The sequence below is a fragment of the Sorex fumeus genome, unplaced genomic scaffold (genome assembly GCF_029834395.1).
Source record: "Sorex fumeus unplaced genomic scaffold, SorFum_2.1 ptg000044l, whole genome shotgun sequence".
Classification (NCBI taxonomy): Eukaryota; Metazoa; Chordata; class Mammalia; order Eulipotyphla; family Soricidae; genus Sorex; species Sorex fumeus.
The window spans coordinates 51,234,445-51,253,674 of NW_026606101.1; the positions used below are offsets into that span (position 1 = coordinate 51,234,445).

Sequence of the window (19,230 nt, forward strand, 5' to 3'; positions counted from 1 at the left end):
CGCTGGAAAAGGCCTTTCCACAGTATACCTGAAATAACTTCCTCATGATGAAAACATCGCTTAGAAACTCTGAAGTGAAATAAAAGCAATGAATACTTTGTTATCTAGAATTTCAGGTCGCCATTCTAATACAGCAGCCTTTAAGTATGGATTCATTCTCACCTCCTTATGATGAATGCCATGTGTGATTCTTAAAAATGGATCTGTCTGGCCAGGGAGATAACAGGGAGATAAGACATGAGCCATGCACTGCAGCTGACCCAGTTGGATACAGGCGTCACATAGAGTCCCCCAAGCACTGCCAAGGCAATCCCCGAGTTACTCTCCACGTGGCCCCAAAACAGATAATGCAAAATTACCAAAAAAGGTCCTTTCATTTTTTCAATTTCAAGGCAGCTTGAAATTGTCTGAAGGGTACTTGTCTTTTTCTTTGGTGGCGGTGGTGGAGGGGGGTGAGATGTCATACCTGGATGTGCTCAGGGTTTACTTCTGGCTCTGTGCTCAGGGTTCACTCCTGGCAGCGCTCAGGGGACCATATGCAAGGCAAGCTTATGCCTGCTCTACCACCTCTCTGGTCCCTTGTCTTTTTCCTTGCAAGAAAAAAAAATCTTCTCTTTATCCTTTCCCTATTTTTGTTGATTCATTGTTGCCATGACGAAGGCTCACACACTCTCTTTGCAGTGCTCATTGGGGGACGGTGCAGGAGATCATGGGCCTTGTTGTTGCACTGAGACCTCATTTGGGCCTGGAGGGGGTGAGGAGAGCAGATCCTTTGTCCTATCAGAGCAGGGACTCCATGGAGCTGTCCCCAGGCTCCTCAAGAGACTATTTCTTGAATGGGATAAACCTGTGATGTTTCTCTGCATATAATTAAATGTGTAGATCGTGTAGCTGTATAATTTCAAATATATTTAAATTAAGTCTCTTCTCTCTTTTTTTTTTCATTTGTTTTTGTGTTGTTTGTTGTTGGTGGGGCTACACCCAGCAATGCTCAAGGGTTCCTTCTGGTTCTACATTCAGGAATTACTCCTGGTGGTGCTCCGGGGACCGTATGAGATGCTGGGGATCAAACCCAGGTCCGGTGTATGCAAGGCAAGTGCCCTATCCGCTGTACTGCCACTCCGGCTCCTAAACTTAATCTCTCCTTAGCTGGGGCACTGGTGGGAGTTTTTGTGTACTTTATTGATTTCGAAGTTCAAGGTGCAGAGACAGATACCCTGCATACCATTCTAATGACTCATGTGGTACTCGTGTCTATTTGAAACTTCTAGAGACTTCAGAACCAGCAGGGGAATTCCAGCAAGGGCATTCACCCATTACAACGTTATAGAGGAAAAAAAAGGGAAAAAAGTTCCTAGGTATAAATAGTAACCTATCTGCTTTTAGCTGCTTTTTGCTTTAAAAAAAATTCTTGAAGCAAAAATTCAAATTAGATTGTTCTTTTGTAGTTCAGATTTTAAAAGAATCAAATTGATTTGATTAAATATAAAAGAATCAAATCAAACTTGGAAATTAAGTTTGTATCTTTGGAGTCTTCAGGAGTGACAAATGGCTAATGATGAGAAAAGTGACTTTCTACTGTCTAAACCTTGAAGTATAAGGAGACAGAGTACAGGCAAGAATTCTAAAAATGTTCATTGTGTTTTCCTTGGTATTATATCAGCTAAAACAGACCAAGTTCTTGCTTATGAAGCTTTATAAACCTGCCCTTAAATGACACTGACAAACAGACAGGCATTTGACTAAGCAAACATTGCTGGATATACTTGATGAATTAAAGTATTGTCACTCTGTAAATGTCTTTTGTGTGGTCTAAATACACAATGAAATGTCGACTGTTTAGAAAATAGCAAGAGGAGTTATTCATCCATTTATTCAAACCTACCTCTTTAAATTCGCATTTTATTTAAATGTTAAAATTTACATATATGCTGTCTCATACAGGTGATAACATTGATTTCAAGTCTAGACTTTTCTCTGTTTTAATTGTGTCTGGGCTGTAGGCTTTGTGAAAGGTCCTGTGTCTGACCTGCAGTGCTCTGTATAATATGATGGTTTTTGTCCTTGTTATTTCTCATATGGCTAATAGAGATGACGAATGCATTAACTATATATCTTCGGGCAAAGTAGATCTTTATAAAAGATGTGTATTAAATATTGAAAGATAGGAAATATCTCCAAGGCTTGTGGAATAACTATGTAGGAAGCATATTTGTACCTACAGCCTAGCTTTCCAGTTTTTAAAAAGTTATATAACAACTGGAAATAGCTCAAAGGACTGGATCATGTGTTTTGCATGCAGGGGGCCTAAGTTCAAACACCAGGTGCAAAGGGTCCCCTCAGCATGCTAGATGCCGCTCCAAAACAGAAACAAACCAAAAACAAAAGAACCCTTGCATGCAGTATCTTTTCTATACTCCTCTCCCGTTCCAAACTTTTCTAGTTCCCTTAGAGGTAAGCAACTTTCTGAACTTTCCATGAATATTTTTCTTGCTTTTTCCAATGTTTTTTTTAAAATCTTATATCAGTGTGTCCACAAGCAGCACATTAAGTAATTTTCCATATTTTTCAACTATAAAAGTAGAGTCATGTATTTTTCTGGGACTCTTTTTAGTCAATATTATTGTCTTAGTTCAGTTTATCCATATAAGTGTGTATATAGCTATTGCACATTAATTTTCACCACTGGATAATAGTGCATCCTGTGAGTATCCCAAGATATATTAGTATATGAACTAACTGATGGATGTTTGCAATGTTTCATTTTAGATATTACAAACATTGATATGTATATGCACATATTCCAGTACGTATATCTGATAAATATATATATATATACATATTCCAATATATGTATCTTCCACACATATTTTCCTGACTTTTTAAAAAAATATATCACGATCACGATCACGACCACCCTGTTGTTCGTCGATTGCCTCGAGCAGGTGCCAGTAACGTCTTCTTCGTCCTAGCCCTGATATTTTTTTTTTTTAAAGTGCCATATTCAAGGCTTTTTTTTCAGGGTTAGGAGAATGAGACCCATCATTGTTACTGGTATTTGGCATATTGGGTATACCACGGGGAGTTTGCCAGACTCTGCCGTGTGGGCATGTTACATTTGGTAGCCTGCCAGTTTGACCAAATTAGGAATGAGATGATAAGATGTCGCGCGGCCCCAAATGCGGCCGCGCGCTACCAGGAGCTGAGTGTGATAATCTCTGGATCCTGGCCGTTGTTGGAGTTACACGGCAGTTGGTGGGTGTAACTGTCTAGTTACTGGCAGGTCCAGTCCCAAACTGTGCAGGCTTGGAGATCTCAGCCCCGGGTCCCACACACCTGGGTTCCTCTGTCAGTTCTTTTATGCGTGAGGCTCATCCAAGTGTGTGGAGAGTGGTCTCAGCATGGCCTTGGCTGGGCCTTGGTGGTCTTCAGCTGTTGGGCCCTGGTGGAGACAGTCAGGCATAGGGTAGGAGACTCTGCCTTGTTCTCTCCCAGGAGCTGAGTGTGATGATCTCTGGATCCTGGCCGTTGTTGGAGTTACACGGCAGTTGGTGGGTGTAACTGTCTAGTTACTGGCAGGTCCAGTCCCAAACTGTGCAGGCTTGGAGATCTCAGCCCCGGGTCCCACACACCTGGGTTCCTCTGTCAGTTCTTTTATGCGTGAGGCTCATCCAAGTGTGTGGAGAGTGGTCTCAGCATGGCCTTGGCTGGGCCTCGGTGGTCTTCAGCTGTTGGGCCCTGGTGGAGACAGTCAGGCATAGGGTAGGAGACTCTGCCTTGTTCTCTCCCAGGAGCTGAGTGTGATGATCTCTGGATCATATGTGTATATCATATCATATATGTGTATATATATGTATATATATCAGGACATGTTGGAAAAAATACATAGTTGTGTAATAGACTGCATTAAAGGAATGAAACTATGAGGTTCTGTTTGGGTTCTCAAAGGCTAAGGAATCCAGTTCAGGGATACTTGGGATCCATTTATGTCTGGAGGCTGAATACTCTCTCTAGTTCTGCGCTTCTCCAATTTTCCTTGGTCATAGCTTTTACAGTAGTATGAATAATTCTATTTAACTTGCATCCTAGGTGCTAGTATAAATTCACACTCCTTGAATCTATATTAAAATAAAAGAGAATTATTGAGATTTCTAGCAACCTCATCAGTATAAAGGCCAAGCAGGGGATAAAAAGAATTTATTTTCCCCCTGGATATCAATTCAAATTTGCTTTCTCAAAACATAATGTCTAACTTCCTATAAAATGTGACAACAGGGAGTTACAGGCTATAGACAGTGCTAAGACGTGACAACATGCCCCAGGGTTGCTCTTCATTGTCAAAGCCAGCAACATAAACTGAGTGAAATTCTTGTGAGAGTTGTAATTCTGTCTTCTAGGTTTAGTGTTGCGCTTACTTTTCAGTTTCTAGCCTCGCGGTATTTCCATACAATGTACATAAGCTGGAATAATGAAAGCTATTTCTTATGTAACTCACTTTTAATTTAAAAACCAGACATGGGCCAGAGAGACAGTACAGGGGTTAAAGTGCTTGCCTTGTATGCAGCCGACCCTGGTTTGTTCTCCAGCATCGTGGATGGTCCTCCAAGCAGAGTCCAGGAATGACCCCTGAGCACAAAGCCAGAAGTGTCCCCTGAGCACCACTGGCCCAAACAACACCCCACCCACGAAAAACACCCCTAGAAACTAAAAAATTTAGAAAAGAAGTTGGTTTGTTTCAGCTGTTCTTAAAGTTGGTTTTATTCCAGTTAAAGCCTTTAAGTACCAGCATTATATTAGGGTAATAAATGATGATATTATTTTATCTATTCAGGTGACATCTGACTAGATGATTCATTTTAGAAAAAATTATCAATCCTATATAGTTTTCCCGTGACATTTTCAAGAAGCGCCTGTGTATTACTTATACCATTAGTGCTTTAATGTATTTCTCACATATAAGCTTTAAAATAAATCTTTACTCAGTAGAAGTATTGCCTTGTGGCTTGTAGACCAAGGATATTTAAAATTAGAGGGAAAATAATAAGAACAGAGCTTTCAGATTTATGTGTTGCCTGCCTTATGAATACCTAATGCCACAGTAATATTTTTATTTACTTGGCAGCAAATTATATACCAAAAATGCATTTCCATTTTCCATTTTACTGTACACAACAGACACATTTGTCAAAGTTACAGTTGTTTTATAAATTAAAATTGGAAAAAGAATAGAGCAGTAGTACAATTGGTAGGGTGCTCATCTTGTATATGACGGACACGGGTTCAATCCCAGGTACCTCATATGGTTCCTCTGAGCCCACTGAGAGTGATCCCTGAGCTCAGAGTCAGGCACCTTTTTTTCTTTCTTTATTTTTTAATTTTATTATTATTTTTTAAATAAGCAACGGACAAGATCCAGAGACTATAAAACAAAGCTCCTGGAAGAGACCCATGCAGAATCTCCTGCCCCCAGGCCAGGCTGTCTTCGCTGGAGCCCTCTCATAAGGGTGCAGGTTGAGTTTCCCTCCCCGCCCCAAGCAGAACCCCAGCAGCCTAAAACCTCCAGAATCCAACCACAGCCATGCTCAAGGCCTCACTCCACATTCTTGGACGAGCCTCACCTATGAAGGAACCGTCAGACAGTTTTTCCGCTCTCTCGGAGAGCCCGGCAAGCTACTGGGAGCATCCTGCCCATACAGCAGAGCCTGGCAAGCTCCCCGTAGTGTATTTGATATGCCAAAAACAGTAACAATAACGGCCTCATTCCCCTGACTCTGAAAGAGCCCCCAATATGGCAGCGTTGGGAAGGATGAGTAAGAACGTGACAGGGATGAATGGAGATGACGTTATTGGCGCCCGCTCAAGCTGATCGATGAACAACGGGATGACAAGTGGTACAAGTGAATGTAGGAATACTGCTATTCAGCCATTGATCAAGCTGATTGAATTTGGCATGAACTCCACATTCCTTTTATTTTTTTTTAATTCTATCACCGTGAGATAGAGTTACAAAGCTTTCATGTTTGAGATTCAGCCATACAATGATGGAACACCCATCCCTCCACCAGTGCACATTTTCCACCACCCATATCCCAGTCCTCACCCTGCCTCTATGGCAGATAATTTCCCCAATACTCTCTCTAATTTGGGGCATTATGTTTTGCTTGAAATTTCTCACCACCATTCAAGCCTACCTGCCAGGGGTAGACGCTAAATAATTTATTTTTCATTGCTCATTTTGAATATCATGAGAGCACTCATGGTTGCGATTGTAAATGCAAATTTCTAGATTGTAAATGGTTGGGTTCCAGAGACATCTCTGTATGGCACTAATCCACTTTGGGATTCATTTGAGTCTCTGGGCCAGGGCTGTTGGTGCGCTAAGATGGCACCCAGAGGCAAATTGTGGGCGTGACAGCCAGTCTGCTGAGCAGGAGGGGACCTGGGGAGTGGTAGCCTGGGACCTCTGTCGCCATGTGGCCTGGAGATTTAGCCTTGAACCTACATGGGGTGGGGCTGGGGGGTGCTTGCTTGTGGAAGCTCTTGGTCTCTGGGATTCCATCTGGAGTAGGCGGGAGACTGCATCTGCTCCATCTGGGGTCCCCAGTGAGATTGGCTCGGTGTGGGGCCCAGAGAGATCTCTGGCACTGTGGTGTTTTCTGGGACTTTCTGTTGTGTCTCTAGGCTAGGGCTTTTGGTGGGCTAAGATGGCGCCTGGATGCAAATTGTGAGCATGACAGTCTGCTGGGCGGCTGGGGACCCAAGGAGGGACAGCCCAGGTCCTCTGCCAATATGTGGCCTGGAGATTCAGTCCTGGAACCCCCATACCTGGGCCTTGCTTGTGGAAGCTCTTGGTCACTGGGATTCCATCTGGAGTAGGCGGGGAGACTGCACCTGCTTCATCTGGGGCTCCCCGGTGAAATTGGCCCAGTATGGGGCCCAGAGCCAGGCTCCTTTGGCACAGCCTGAGTACCACTGGGTATGGCCCAAAAACAAACAGATAAAAAAAAAATAAGAATAGGCACTGACTCTTGTATCAACACCTATGTTTTTGGTAAGTGTATGTGCATACCACACATGCATCTACACATAGTATGTATGGGTTTATATATACAAATATACGCATGCTTCTGTATTACCTAGTATATGTCATCATTCTCGAATAGCATTGGTTAAAGACCCAGGTCAAGTTAATGCTGACTTTCCTCTCAGGACTTGTCTGGGCTCTCACTACAGACTACATGAAGACTAAATCATACATTATTTAGGATCCAGGACTGTAGCTCCATGTAGAGCACCTGCCTCACGTGTGAGGCCCTGGGCTTCATCTCTGGCACCACTGCAACAAAAACAGCATCAAATCGATAGCAGGGCCAGAGAGATCGGACAGGACTTTCTGTGTGCTTGTCTGCATGGGGCCAACTTCAGTTTTATTGCCAGCATCACTTATGGTTTCCGCGAGTACCATCAGGAGTAATCTATGAGCACAAAGCCAGGAATAAACCCTAAACACTGCCAGATATGCCCCCTCCCCACACCAAATAAACAAACCAAACCAAAAAACCCTCAGTAACACGATTGTGGTGATTATGATAAATCCATAGTTTTGTTCATTCTTTTCTTCCTCGAATGTGAAATATATATTTTAATTTGTTGTATAAAGCCCTAATTCATAAACTTACCTTTTTAAATTATGGGTATCCCGAGTCTTAGCACAGCGGTAGGGCGTTTGCCTTGCACGCAGCCAACATAGCCGACCCGAGTTCGATTCCTCCGCCCCTCTCGGAGAGCCTGGCAAGCTACCGAGAGTATGTCGCCCGCACAGCAGAGCCTGGCAAGCTCCCCGTGACGTATTCGATATGCCAAACACAGTAACAACAAAGTCTCCAATGAAGACGTTACTGGGCCCGCTCGAGCAAATCGATGATCAACGGGAGGGCCTTTACTTACTTTACTTTTACGAGTCTTATAGCAAGTGCATTCTTCTGAATAGTTCTTGGACCAGGGCTTTTCTCGGTTCTACCCAAGTACTCCTTTATGGAGCTGAACAGTGAATTTACAGGCCTAGAAGGATGGATGGGGACCTCCAGCAAGACATACTGTGCCGAAACTCTCAGGATCATTCCTAAAAGTGCATACAAAGCTAGCATTCTTTTGTTTCAATATAAATTGCTTCCAATAGAGCTGTCACTGCAATCAATCAATCAATCAATCAATCAAATCTCTCCGATGGCTCCAAATTCCCCAATTAGAGAAGCATGATCGTAAATGGAATCCTGTTTCCCAGTGGCTTTTAAATCAGAAGTGCTTTCTGGAAAGAAAACTTGGTATTGTATAATGTGGGTTCCATTTGGACTTTACTCAAAGTGCAGGAGTTCTTCTGGGTGACCTTCTTTGCCTTCAGTGATTGCTCCGCGCTGTCCTTAGTCACCTGTTCTATGAGCTCTTGCTGTCGTCAGTGCTTGGACCCTGCATTCAGGGAGCCCTTCACTGTAGGCCCTCCCCCCTATTGCCATCATTAGCTCCAGCTTCATCGGTTTTCAGCTCTCCTCCATAATTTATTTAAGGTTGTTTACTTCTTGTTTTAATACTTTTTTAAATTTAGGGAAGAATTTTAGATTTACATGAAAGTTGCGAAAGGAGAGGACTGGGGAGATAGTCCAGAGGGTAGTATTTTGCTTTTCAGGTGACCAATCCATCTGATCCCCAGCATCCCATATGGTCCCCTGAATCTCACCAGGAATAATCCCGGAGGGCAGAGCCAGGAGTAAGTCCTGAGCACAATTAGGTGTGGCCCCTAACCAAAACAAACAGACAAAATACGTGGCAAAAAGAATTTTCCTGATGGTAATACTTTCAGTAACATGGTTATTTTGTCAAAATTAAGAAATTAATATTGGTACATCACTGTTCACTAAAATCAGGTTTTAGTGATTGTGTTTTCATCTTTGCAGGGGTGGGGTGGGGTGGGGTGGGGAGAGGGGAGGATAGTTTAGGCAGAGGCACACCCAGCTGTGCTCAGGGCATACTCCTGACTCAGAGCTCAGGGATCACTGTTGGCAGTGCTCTGGGGACCATATGTATTGCCAGGGATCAAACCTGAGTCGATTTACTATCGCTCTGGCCCCATTTTCATTATATTTTCCACTGTTGTACTTTTCCTGTTCCTGAATGCTACGTCGACACTGAGTATTTTCTATTTGTTTAGGGCTTTGGGGCCAACTCTGCTCAGGGCTTACTTCTGCTCTGTGCTGGGATCACTCCTGGTAGTGCTTGAGGAACCATATGTGATGATGGAGATTGAACCGGGATTGGCCTTAACACAAAGCAGTTGCTTTAGCCCCTGTACTATCTGTATAGCAGGATTTTTATTGATTTTACTAGGGCCACACTCAGCATCGCTGGGTCAGGGGATGGGATAACTTCCTGCAGTGCTGGGGGCCGGCATGTGGTACTGGGAACCAAACTCAGGGCCTTACAGCATGCTTGGCACAAGCTCCACCACTTGAACCATCTTCCTAGCACCTCTCTTTTTTAACAGGTAATACCAACTTAGGTAAAAAGTCAGAGGAAGAAAGGAACTAGGCTTACTCCATCTTAGTACCTGAGCTATCCTGTTCCTTCCTTAAAGTCAACTTACAATCTACTGTTTCTGATTGCTTGACTTTTCTTCCAGAAATATTCTCTAAGTATCTCCTCTTTCTCTCTAACACCACACACACACACATACATACACACACACACACACAGAGTTAGGTAATTTATAAATTTTTCTAACTTCTATTAGACTTCTGTGCTGACATTTAATTTACTGTTTCTCTACTGATGGGCATGTTTGACTTTTGCCATCAGTGTTATTGTAGTGAATACTCATATACATGTATAGAAGAATGTCCTCCCATTGTTCATCGATTTGCTTGAGTGGGCCCAGTAACGTCTCCAATTTTGAGATTTGTTTTTACTGTGTTTGGCATATGTATAAATATAATTTTGCACCTGTATGTTCTTAGTTATCACTGAGTGAAAGCACATATTGCTTCCATAGTTTGCTGATTTGTATTCAAGGGAGATTCAACCAATTTATTTTCCATTATTATTTCTCCAGTTTATTTTCCATTATTATTTCTTCATTATTATTTCTCGAAGGGCTGGAGCGATAGCACTGCAGTAGGGCGTTTGCCTTGTGCGCTGCTGGCCTGGCAGAACCAGGTTCGATTCCTCCCTCCCTCTTGGAGAGCCCGGAAAGCTACCGAGAGTATCTCGCTCTCACGGCAAAGCCTGGCAAGCTACCCGTGATGTATTTTATATGCCAAACACAGTAACAAAAGTCTCACAATGGAGACGTTACTGGGCCCGCTCGAGCAAATTGATGAACAACGGGAGGACAGTGCTACAGTGCTATTATTTCTCCATAGCCTCACCAACATTATGTTTTAGAAATTTTGGAACCTGGTTAATTTGATAGATTAAAATGAGGTTATATTTGATTTGCATTCCTCTTATAATGAGTATGGGTATACTTTCATGTATTTAAGGTCAATTCCTTTTCCTGTTAGCTGTCCGTGTCCTTGGCCCATGTTTCATCAGAATTCCATACCTTTATCGCCCCTTCCCTTTCTTCCCATTATTGTAGTTGCAATGACCTGGCATCACACATGTGTGGTATTTGATCACTTAATTTGCCAGAGTTCACACTAGTATGTTCCTGCCAACATTATGGCATTCAGCATATGTCTATCCCCCTGTGACCTCACACCTGCAAGACAGGTGCTCTACCACTGGGGTATTGTCATGGACCCCAAGATGCCATGTAGGAGGCTCTTGAGAGCCTGTTCTGTAGAATTTGTATTACTGGACACTTCTGGATAATCTAATCTCAAGGTCCTTCATAACTTCCTTTTTTCTGACTAATATATTCTGGGAATTAGGCCAGATATATATATATATATATATAATACATGTATATATATGAGAATTAGAGCATGCATATATACATGCGCATATAATATATATATGCATATATATATATTACTTATATTTTTTGAGGGGGGGGCTTTATTCTGCCTCTCAGAAAGGCTGTTGCCAAGGATCATCCAGGTAGCGAAAGGGCTAAATTGGAAACAGAAAATCAGACTAAGGAGAAATGAAGATGAACCTAAGATGTATTTATTTCTTAGGACCACCAAGATGTTTTTTTAAGTGCTGAATGCCATGGGATCATAAAGAAATGCTTCAAAAGCCAATGACTACAAGTGACAGAACCACAGAACCACCTTCACTCCAAAGCTTCGAAATGTGGAAAGAGGTGAAACAACAGAACATTTTCTTGTCTGAAGAACAGGATGTGGGTCTAAGTTCTTACATCTCTGTTAGATGACCAGGTGATGCAGGACGAGAAAACACACAAGATTTACACATAACTAGTGAGTCTGGGGCCATGGAAGGCCTGGGGACTTAAAGTCGAGAACTTTCTGACCTCCTTCATCGTCATTGCCCCATATATAGTTTCTGAAGAGGAGGGAAACACTTATCCTGGGGAAAAAGGTAGGAGTTTTGGAGTGCAGAGGACTGTTGGGTTGTTTGCCGTTCCTTTCTCCCAGAGAAAAAACTGCCTCTGAAATCGAAGCCCAGCCACCAGTGACTCTGGAATGTTCTCCTACTTTCCCCATAGCTTTCCTTCCTGTGTCGATCTGCCCATATTGAACTCTACCTGACAGAGGCTGTGATAAGTCTTATCAAGCAGGAGTTAAGCGAGCAAACCCTCCCACCTGGCTGCACTTCGTGGCAGCGCCCAGACACAGCACACGTGTGTCTGTCTGAACCCGGTCCAGTACACTCTGGACAGGAACAGAGTTTCGTCCGAGAGGAAAGGGATGTTGCTGGCAGCTCCAGACTGTCCAGACTTCAGCTCGCTGTGTTGTAAGTTGTTGCTTTTTTTTTTTTAAATTATTATGATACTTGATTGTAAAGAAGTGTTGTGGAAATACTTTTCATCTAAGATGAAAGCAAGGCTTGGTCTGGTTCTAAATTCCTAGGACTGGATATATTTCAAAGACATATTCAGTGTTTCACCAGTAGTTTCATTTTTTTTTTAAAAAAAGGAAAAGGAAAGCCATGAAGTTTCTTAGTACACGGTCTGTTAAAAACAGGTTCTGCTCCTGTAAGATGATCTTTCATATCTAGTGGTTGAGTGGCGGTGTTTACAGCAAATAAAAGTAAGTGAATTTATGCATAGTTTCCAGGGATCGGATCTACGCAGAAGTTCGATTTCTTCCTATTGTGCGTTCTCTGAGTTTTTCCTTTAATTCATGTCTGTGTTCCAAGTTTATGTTAGTAAATATTTAGCTATCTCTCAGGTACTGGTGGGGGTGAGGGGTGGAGGTACACCGGGTATATATGTTTGTTTATTGGTTGGTTTTGGGGCCACTCGTGGCTGTACTCAGGACTTACTCCCGGCTCTCCGTTCAGGGGTCACTCCTGGCAGGGCTCAGGGGACCATATGAGGTGCTGGGAATTAAACGCAGGTCAGCTGTGTGCAAGGTTAGCACCTTACCTGCTGTACAATCCCTCTGGCCCCTCTTGGGTACTTTAAAATAGAGATTTCGGGGTTCAAAAATGTTAAATTAATGAGAGTAAAGAGGCACTTAGACAGTGTACTGAGAAGTTGAGATTAGAGAGTTAAGAACAGCAGGTTTTCTTTTCAAAAAGGAGAAACTATGAAATAGGACAGAAATGACAAGCAGCCTTAGAAATGTCACACAGCGTTTAAAGTTTGGACACACACAACCCCACTGCCGCACTGCGAGGGGAGGTGTGAACTGTTGCTTTCCGGGGGCTGGAGTTTCTGTGCTCAAAGGAGGGTTCCAGAAATGACAGCATGTTCCAGGAACACTGGCTTTGTGGAGTCCCGGGAGAATGTTACGGCCGCTTATTTCATAGTTCTCCTTTGCCAAGATGTGTTTCATACTTTTTTCTTTTTTTTTTAAGAACTTCTTGCTACACAATAATTTCATGACTTGGGGTATGGAAGTAAATTCTGATGTGGTTAATATTTTGTGTAAAAGTTATCGAGGCTGGCTGTTGGCCAGTGGCCTTAGAAATCAGTCAGGCAGTGCCGGGAAGACAGTGTGATAATCGCCAGGTACACCTGGCTTTTACAGCCTCTGTTGCGGTAAAGGCCTCAGGGAAGCACAGTCCGCTGCTGTCACCCGCCTCCTGGCCCTGCTGAACTGAGCAGGGCTCCAGACAGTGGCATTGCCCCAGCTGACCCTTGCTAGAGAAGAGCCCAAGTCGTTCTTTCCCACACAGACCTCAGGGCTGTGTGCAGTGAAACCTCTCCTTCCCCTGTAAGACTGCTCTGCGGCAGTATTTTCCCGCCCTTGATTCAGTTCCCTTCGCAGGCTCACCAGCCACTCCCAGGCCAGGTTCCTTAGGAGATGGTTGGGATATGAAGTGGGAGTCGGGAGCTTGGAGGCTGCGGGGAAGTTCCTGAGACGAGGAGCCCAGGTGGCGAGTGGCCGCCTAAGGAGAAAGGCTGTGATTTCTTAGTGGGATTTGAAATGGTTTTCTTTCTTTCTTTCTTTCTTTCTTACTTTCTTTCTTTCTTTCTTTCTTTCTTTCTTTCTCTCTTTCTTTTTTTAAATTTTTATTAGTGAAACATCATGAGGTACAGTTATAGACTTAGAAATTTTTGTGCTTGGGTTTCAGTTATACAGTGATCGAGTACCCATCCCTCCACCAGTGCCCGTTCTCCACCACCACTAATCCCAGTATCCCTCCCACCCCCCATCCCCCCCATCCCGCCCTGCCTCTGTGGCAGGGCATTCCCTTTTGTTCTCTCTCTCCTTTTGGGTGCTGTGGTTTGCAAAAGAGGCATTGAGAGTGGCAATCATGTTTGGTCTGTAGTCTACTTTCAACATGCATCTTCCATCCTGGGAGGATCTTCCCAACACCCTTTATTTGGTTCTCCCTTTTCTATCTGAGCTGCCTTTACCCCTAGCGTGTGTGACTGGCCTCCAAGCCATGGAGTTAACCTCCTGGTACTTATCTCGACCATTCTTGGGTGTTAGTCTCCTATTTTGTTACTTTATGTTCCCCAGATGAATGCAATCTTTCTATTTCTTAACAGCCCAGAACGTCATTTAGTGTATCCTGGCTAAAGCTTAACCACGACCTTTTTGAATTTTTTAAGCCACCCCCCAATATCTGTCCCTGACACCCCTGGCCCAGTGCCTGCAGAGCCCCCAACTGCCTCCTGGCCACGTGTCGAATATCTGAGTCAACCCAGCTCTCCTCCCTCAGTTTGCTCCAACTGCTCCTGAGGGCTTGAGCTGTCTCTGGAATAGATTTTGTTCCTGCCGCAGGCCCTTTGCTTGTTCCTGCCACAGGACCATTGCTTGTTCCTGCCACAGGGCCTTTGCAACATGGAAAGTACTGGTCCTGCAGGATTTCTTTCCTCCCTTTATTCTGATGTCCATTCAACTGCCTTTCCCATCACTGCCTTCCTCCACCACATTGCTCCATTTTCCCCTTTGCTATGGTTTGCTTTTAAAAAAACAACTGACTCATTAGGGCTGTGTGGGGACACGGTAAAAGGTGTTTCGGCACGGTCTTTGCATGCGGTTTGCCCTGGTTCAATCTCCAGTGCCACGTGGTCCCCCGAGTATTGTAGTTTGGCCAAGAATCACTGAAGGGCCTCTGGGCTTTCTGAGCACTTTGTAGGACCCTTCCCCAATAATAAAAATAGTCATCGGGGCTGGAGCAATAGTACAGCAGGTAGGGCCTTTGCCTTTGCACATGGCCTCCCAGAATCCCACGTGGTCCCCCGAGCACCACCAGGAGTAATTTCTGAGTGCAGAGTCAGGAGTAACCCCTGTACACCACCAGGTATGACCCAAAAAGCCAAAAAATAATTTAAAAAAAAACAACAAAACAAAACAAAAAAAGAATAGCTACCTGGCACTGTTGATCTTTTCCATTTAAACGTGTGTATGTGTGTGTGTGTGAGTGTGAGTGTGTGTGTGTGTGTGTGTGTGTGTGTATGGTGGGGCGGGCGGGGGGGGGGGTGTCTTTCCCCATAGAATGTAAGTCCTGTGAGAGCAAGAACTCTGTTTAGAGCTGTAATGCCAATATACCCAAAACAGTGTCCATGTGATGCATAGTAGATACTTGGTAAATATTCATTGTATGAACAAATTAAAGTCATTTAAAATGTATTTTTAAAATGTATCCCCTCCATCACACCTCCTGGGCTCAAGGTGACCTTTGGGGGCCCAGCAGCTTCTGACCTTATTCCTGGAGGAGAGAAATTGGGGCCGAATTGAGGAAATTGAAAGGAGCGGAGAGCATGCGTTGAAAAGAGGTTCTGGAGGTTTTGTTGCTGTTTTGAAATGTATTCACCTGTGAAATGGGATTTTCGAACGTCGGCTGGTGGGGCAGGAGACTACCAAATATTCAGGGACAGAGGCTAATAAACTAAGTTCTACTTTAAAAAGAAGTACTTAAATGTATTTTTTAAGCAGAGGACTTTTTCTGCAGAAAGTTGTGCTTGGATTTTTGAGTAGGTTATGTGGTCCTGTGGTCCCAAAACCAAAGCATAAAAAAAAGATACATTGAAAAGTCTTCCCATCAAAACCAGTTCCCAGCTCAGAACTCTCCAAGTACTGTTTTATTTTTCCATGTGAAGTTGCAGAGTCTCTTCGTGTATATAAAAGACAATCTGAATGAATGAATGGATTCTTCAGTTCCCTCTTTTTATCCATATTGCACATACTGATCCTACTTTTTTGACTTTTACGTCTGAGATCTTGCCATAACTTCGCAGCACCTTCTACACTGGGAAGAAAGAACATTTTTGTTTCAAAGTCGCAGCACGGGATGGACTATTCTGTATTTAACCAGTCAGCGAGTGATGGGCACTTTGGTGCTTTCCAGAATCTTTCTATTTTAATCAGTGTTCAGGCTCATAATCATGCCCCTAAGTCATTTCACACATGCGTACAGTGTGTTACCAGGTGAAACTCCCCACAGAAAATGAAAAGGTGTCGTTTATCTATTCCCTAAGTGCTTTCCAATGTGATCATTTCCATTTGTGCTCTCCTGGCAACGGATAAGAGTGCTATTTTTCATATCTTTTGTCAATTAAGGGGGTTAATCAGACTTTCGGATTTTTGCCAACATGATATATATATATATGAAAAAGATGGTTTCAGCATCATTTGTTTTAGAATTTGGAGTAAATTTTGGTTTAAAGTTTTTATAAATCATTTTTAAATAGTGATCTTACAAAAGCACATAACATGGGACCAGAAAGATGGTATTTTTAAGGGAAGATGCTTGGATGAAACAGACCCTGGTTTGATGCCCAGTTCCACAGATGGGCCCCTAAGCATGGCCAGGAGTGATCCCTGAGCACAGAGCCAGGGGTAAACCCTGAGCCTATACAGCCACCTGTGCCCCCCACCCCAAAAAACAACCAGTAAACAAACATATACTCTTTATTTTAAAAGTGTAATGTAACATTATTGATCTTATTGCTGTGAAATAGATCTATATGACTTTTTTCCTGGTAAAACTGTAGCTCTGTGTGCATTAAATAATAACTCATCATTTCTCCTCTCCCCCAGCTTCTGACAACCTCCATTCTGTTTGGGGTTTGGTTTTGATTCGATTTGTTTGATCTTTGTGTCACACTCAGCTGTGCTCAGGGCATACTCCTGGCTCTGTGCTCAGGAATTAATCTTGGCAGGGTTTGGGGGACCGTATGGAATGCTGGGAATTGAACCCCAGCCGTCTGCTTACAAGGCAAACACCCCATCTGCTGTTACCCACCATTCTGTTTCCTGTGGATTTAAAGACCGAGGAGAAGTGGATTGTCACAGTTTTTGTTTTATTGTGAGACTTATTTCATTTAGAGTGGAATAAATTGAAAGTTCATCTGTTTTATAGCTTATAGCAGGATTTCCTTTTTATGGCTGAATAATAGTTCATTTTATGTAATGATCATTTCATTTCATTTTATTGATCCACTCATCTGTCAGTGGACACTTGGCTGTGTGAACAATGCTGCTTTGATCCTATCTATGCAGACAACTCTGAGATCTTGCTTTCAGGTTTTTTTTTTTTGCTTTCAGTTCTTTTTGATATATATCTACAAGTAGGAGTGCTAGATAATGTCATTATTCTATTTTTAATTTTTTGAGGAACCACTATCTTGTCTTCTATAATGGCCACACCATTTAAGCAGTATTTCAATTGGTATTTTTCTCTTATCTTGAGTGTTATTAGACATGTTCTCGTGTTCTAGAGAAAATTGTCCCTTTTTCTGCAAAACTGGTATTTTGTTTGTTTTTGTTTTAGGGCCCCACCTGGTGGTGCCCAGAGCTTCCTCCTGGCTCTGCACTCAGATCATTCCTGGGGGTGCTTGCGGGGACGGTCTGGGCTACCTGGGATCCAACCCACGTCAGATGTGGGCAAGGCAAGCGTCTAATTTGCTGACCTATCTCTATGGCTCCCACAAGACTGTTTTTAATCTTTGCCTTTAGTAGGATTTTGTTCTATTGTTAAATTGAAAATGTTTTTTACTTCTATGCCTCTGAATGTTTCAAACAGATAAACTTGTTGTCTAGGTATAAGCATGGAATAAGAGAGTCTCCATTTATTCTAGATCTTACTTATCTGGTGATAAATGTGTGCTCTTGACCAGGCAGATTTTTTTGATCCTTTGCAACTTTCAGTTTTCTCAACTGTAAAATCAGTAACATCCAGTTATAAAATTAAATGAGACTATATATTATTTACTTTGTTATATGTAGTGATAAGGCAAGGAAAAAAGTTCACAAAAAAAGAAAATGTCCAAAAAAAAGAGAAAATGTCATTATTCACATATATTATGATTTTGTACATAGGAAATCCTTTAGACTATAATAAGTCTAGAGTTATACTGTCAATATAGAACATTTTATTGGAAATAATAAAACAATCCAAACAGAAATGAAAATATTTCCATTAAAATATCAAACATATATGAATAAATTTTTACAAAGAGTGAAAGTCCCCTATTCTGAAGGCTACAGATCATTACTAAGAAAATTAAATAAAATCATTATAAAATGTAAATTTATATTATGATCATGGGTTTTAAAACTTAAAATTGCTAAGATGCCAGTTCTCCCGCAATCAATGCACACCCTACCAGAAATTTTAGCAAACGCTTTGAAGAATTTGTTAAATATTCTAATGTATTAAATGTAGCATAAAATGAAATGATATATATTTTTTCACAGTGCTAGTATTAAACCTAGGACCTTCCATCTGTGCTCTACTGCGAGCCTAAAATAACCTTGAAAAGGTGAATGGGGTGGATGATTTATATGTAACACATGATTTCAGTTCTTAACTACAGTTATAATAATCAAGTATTTCTTTAACTAAATCATTGGAATAATAAATAACAGAATAATGACTCATGCTCATAAGGTAAGTTGAATTTTGACCAAGATGATAAATTCATTCAGTGGGAAAAGGAGAGACTTTTAAGGACATGTTGCTAGAACAAATAGATTTTCCTACGAAAACAAAGAGACATTGTCTTTCATGACCCAAACATAAAAGTTTAGTTGACACGGATTATAGATCTCAACAGAAAACTCAGAATCAGAAAACTAGGAACATATCTTTATAGTTTTGTGATATCAAGTTTTCTTGAGCAAGACACTAAAAGCACCAACCACAGAAGTAAATGACATAAAATTAAAAGAGCTTGCTGCTTACCCCAAGACCTCTCAGGACTATTAATATGTTAATGTTTTAACATATTAACAACACATTAATATAACACATCACATATAAAGCATATTAATAATATTAATAATTAATAATATTAACAATAAAGTAATAATATTATTAATATTAATAATATTAATATTAGCATATAACAAATAGCATATTAATATAACATATAACATGTTAATATAAAGTTCAGCTAGTATTCCCAATGTTTAACCATAGAATCCTTTCCCATCTGGAGTATTAAACTAAAATGGAAGATTGAGTTTGGCAGAACATATACTTGGAGAAGTATTGCTTTGGTTCTCTCCTCAATGCTATTTTTTTTTTGCTTTTTTGGGTCACACCCGGTGATGTACAGGGGTTACTCCTGGTTCATGCACTCAGGAATTACTCCTGGTGGTGCTCAGGGACCATATGGGATGCTGGGAATCGAACCTAGGTCAG

At 41.9% G+C, this 19,230-nt stretch overlaps 1 protein-coding gene across 3 annotated transcripts in view; it reads left to right on the forward strand.

Moving 5' to 3' along the window:
- MAP3K13 (mitogen-activated protein kinase kinase kinase 13) overlaps positions 1-19,230 on the forward strand; it is a 204,177-nt gene that overhangs the window by 36,935 nt on the left and 148,012 nt on the right. Inside the window, exon 1 of one of the 3 annotated variants that reach the window (XM_056121643.1) lies at positions 11,880-11,916. The exons of the other annotated variants lie outside the window; for them this stretch is intronic. The gene's annotated coding sequence lies outside the window, so the exon portion shown is untranslated. Of the gene's footprint in view, positions 1-11,879; positions 11,917-19,230 lie in introns of those variants that run through there. 3 annotated transcript variants of the gene reach the window in all.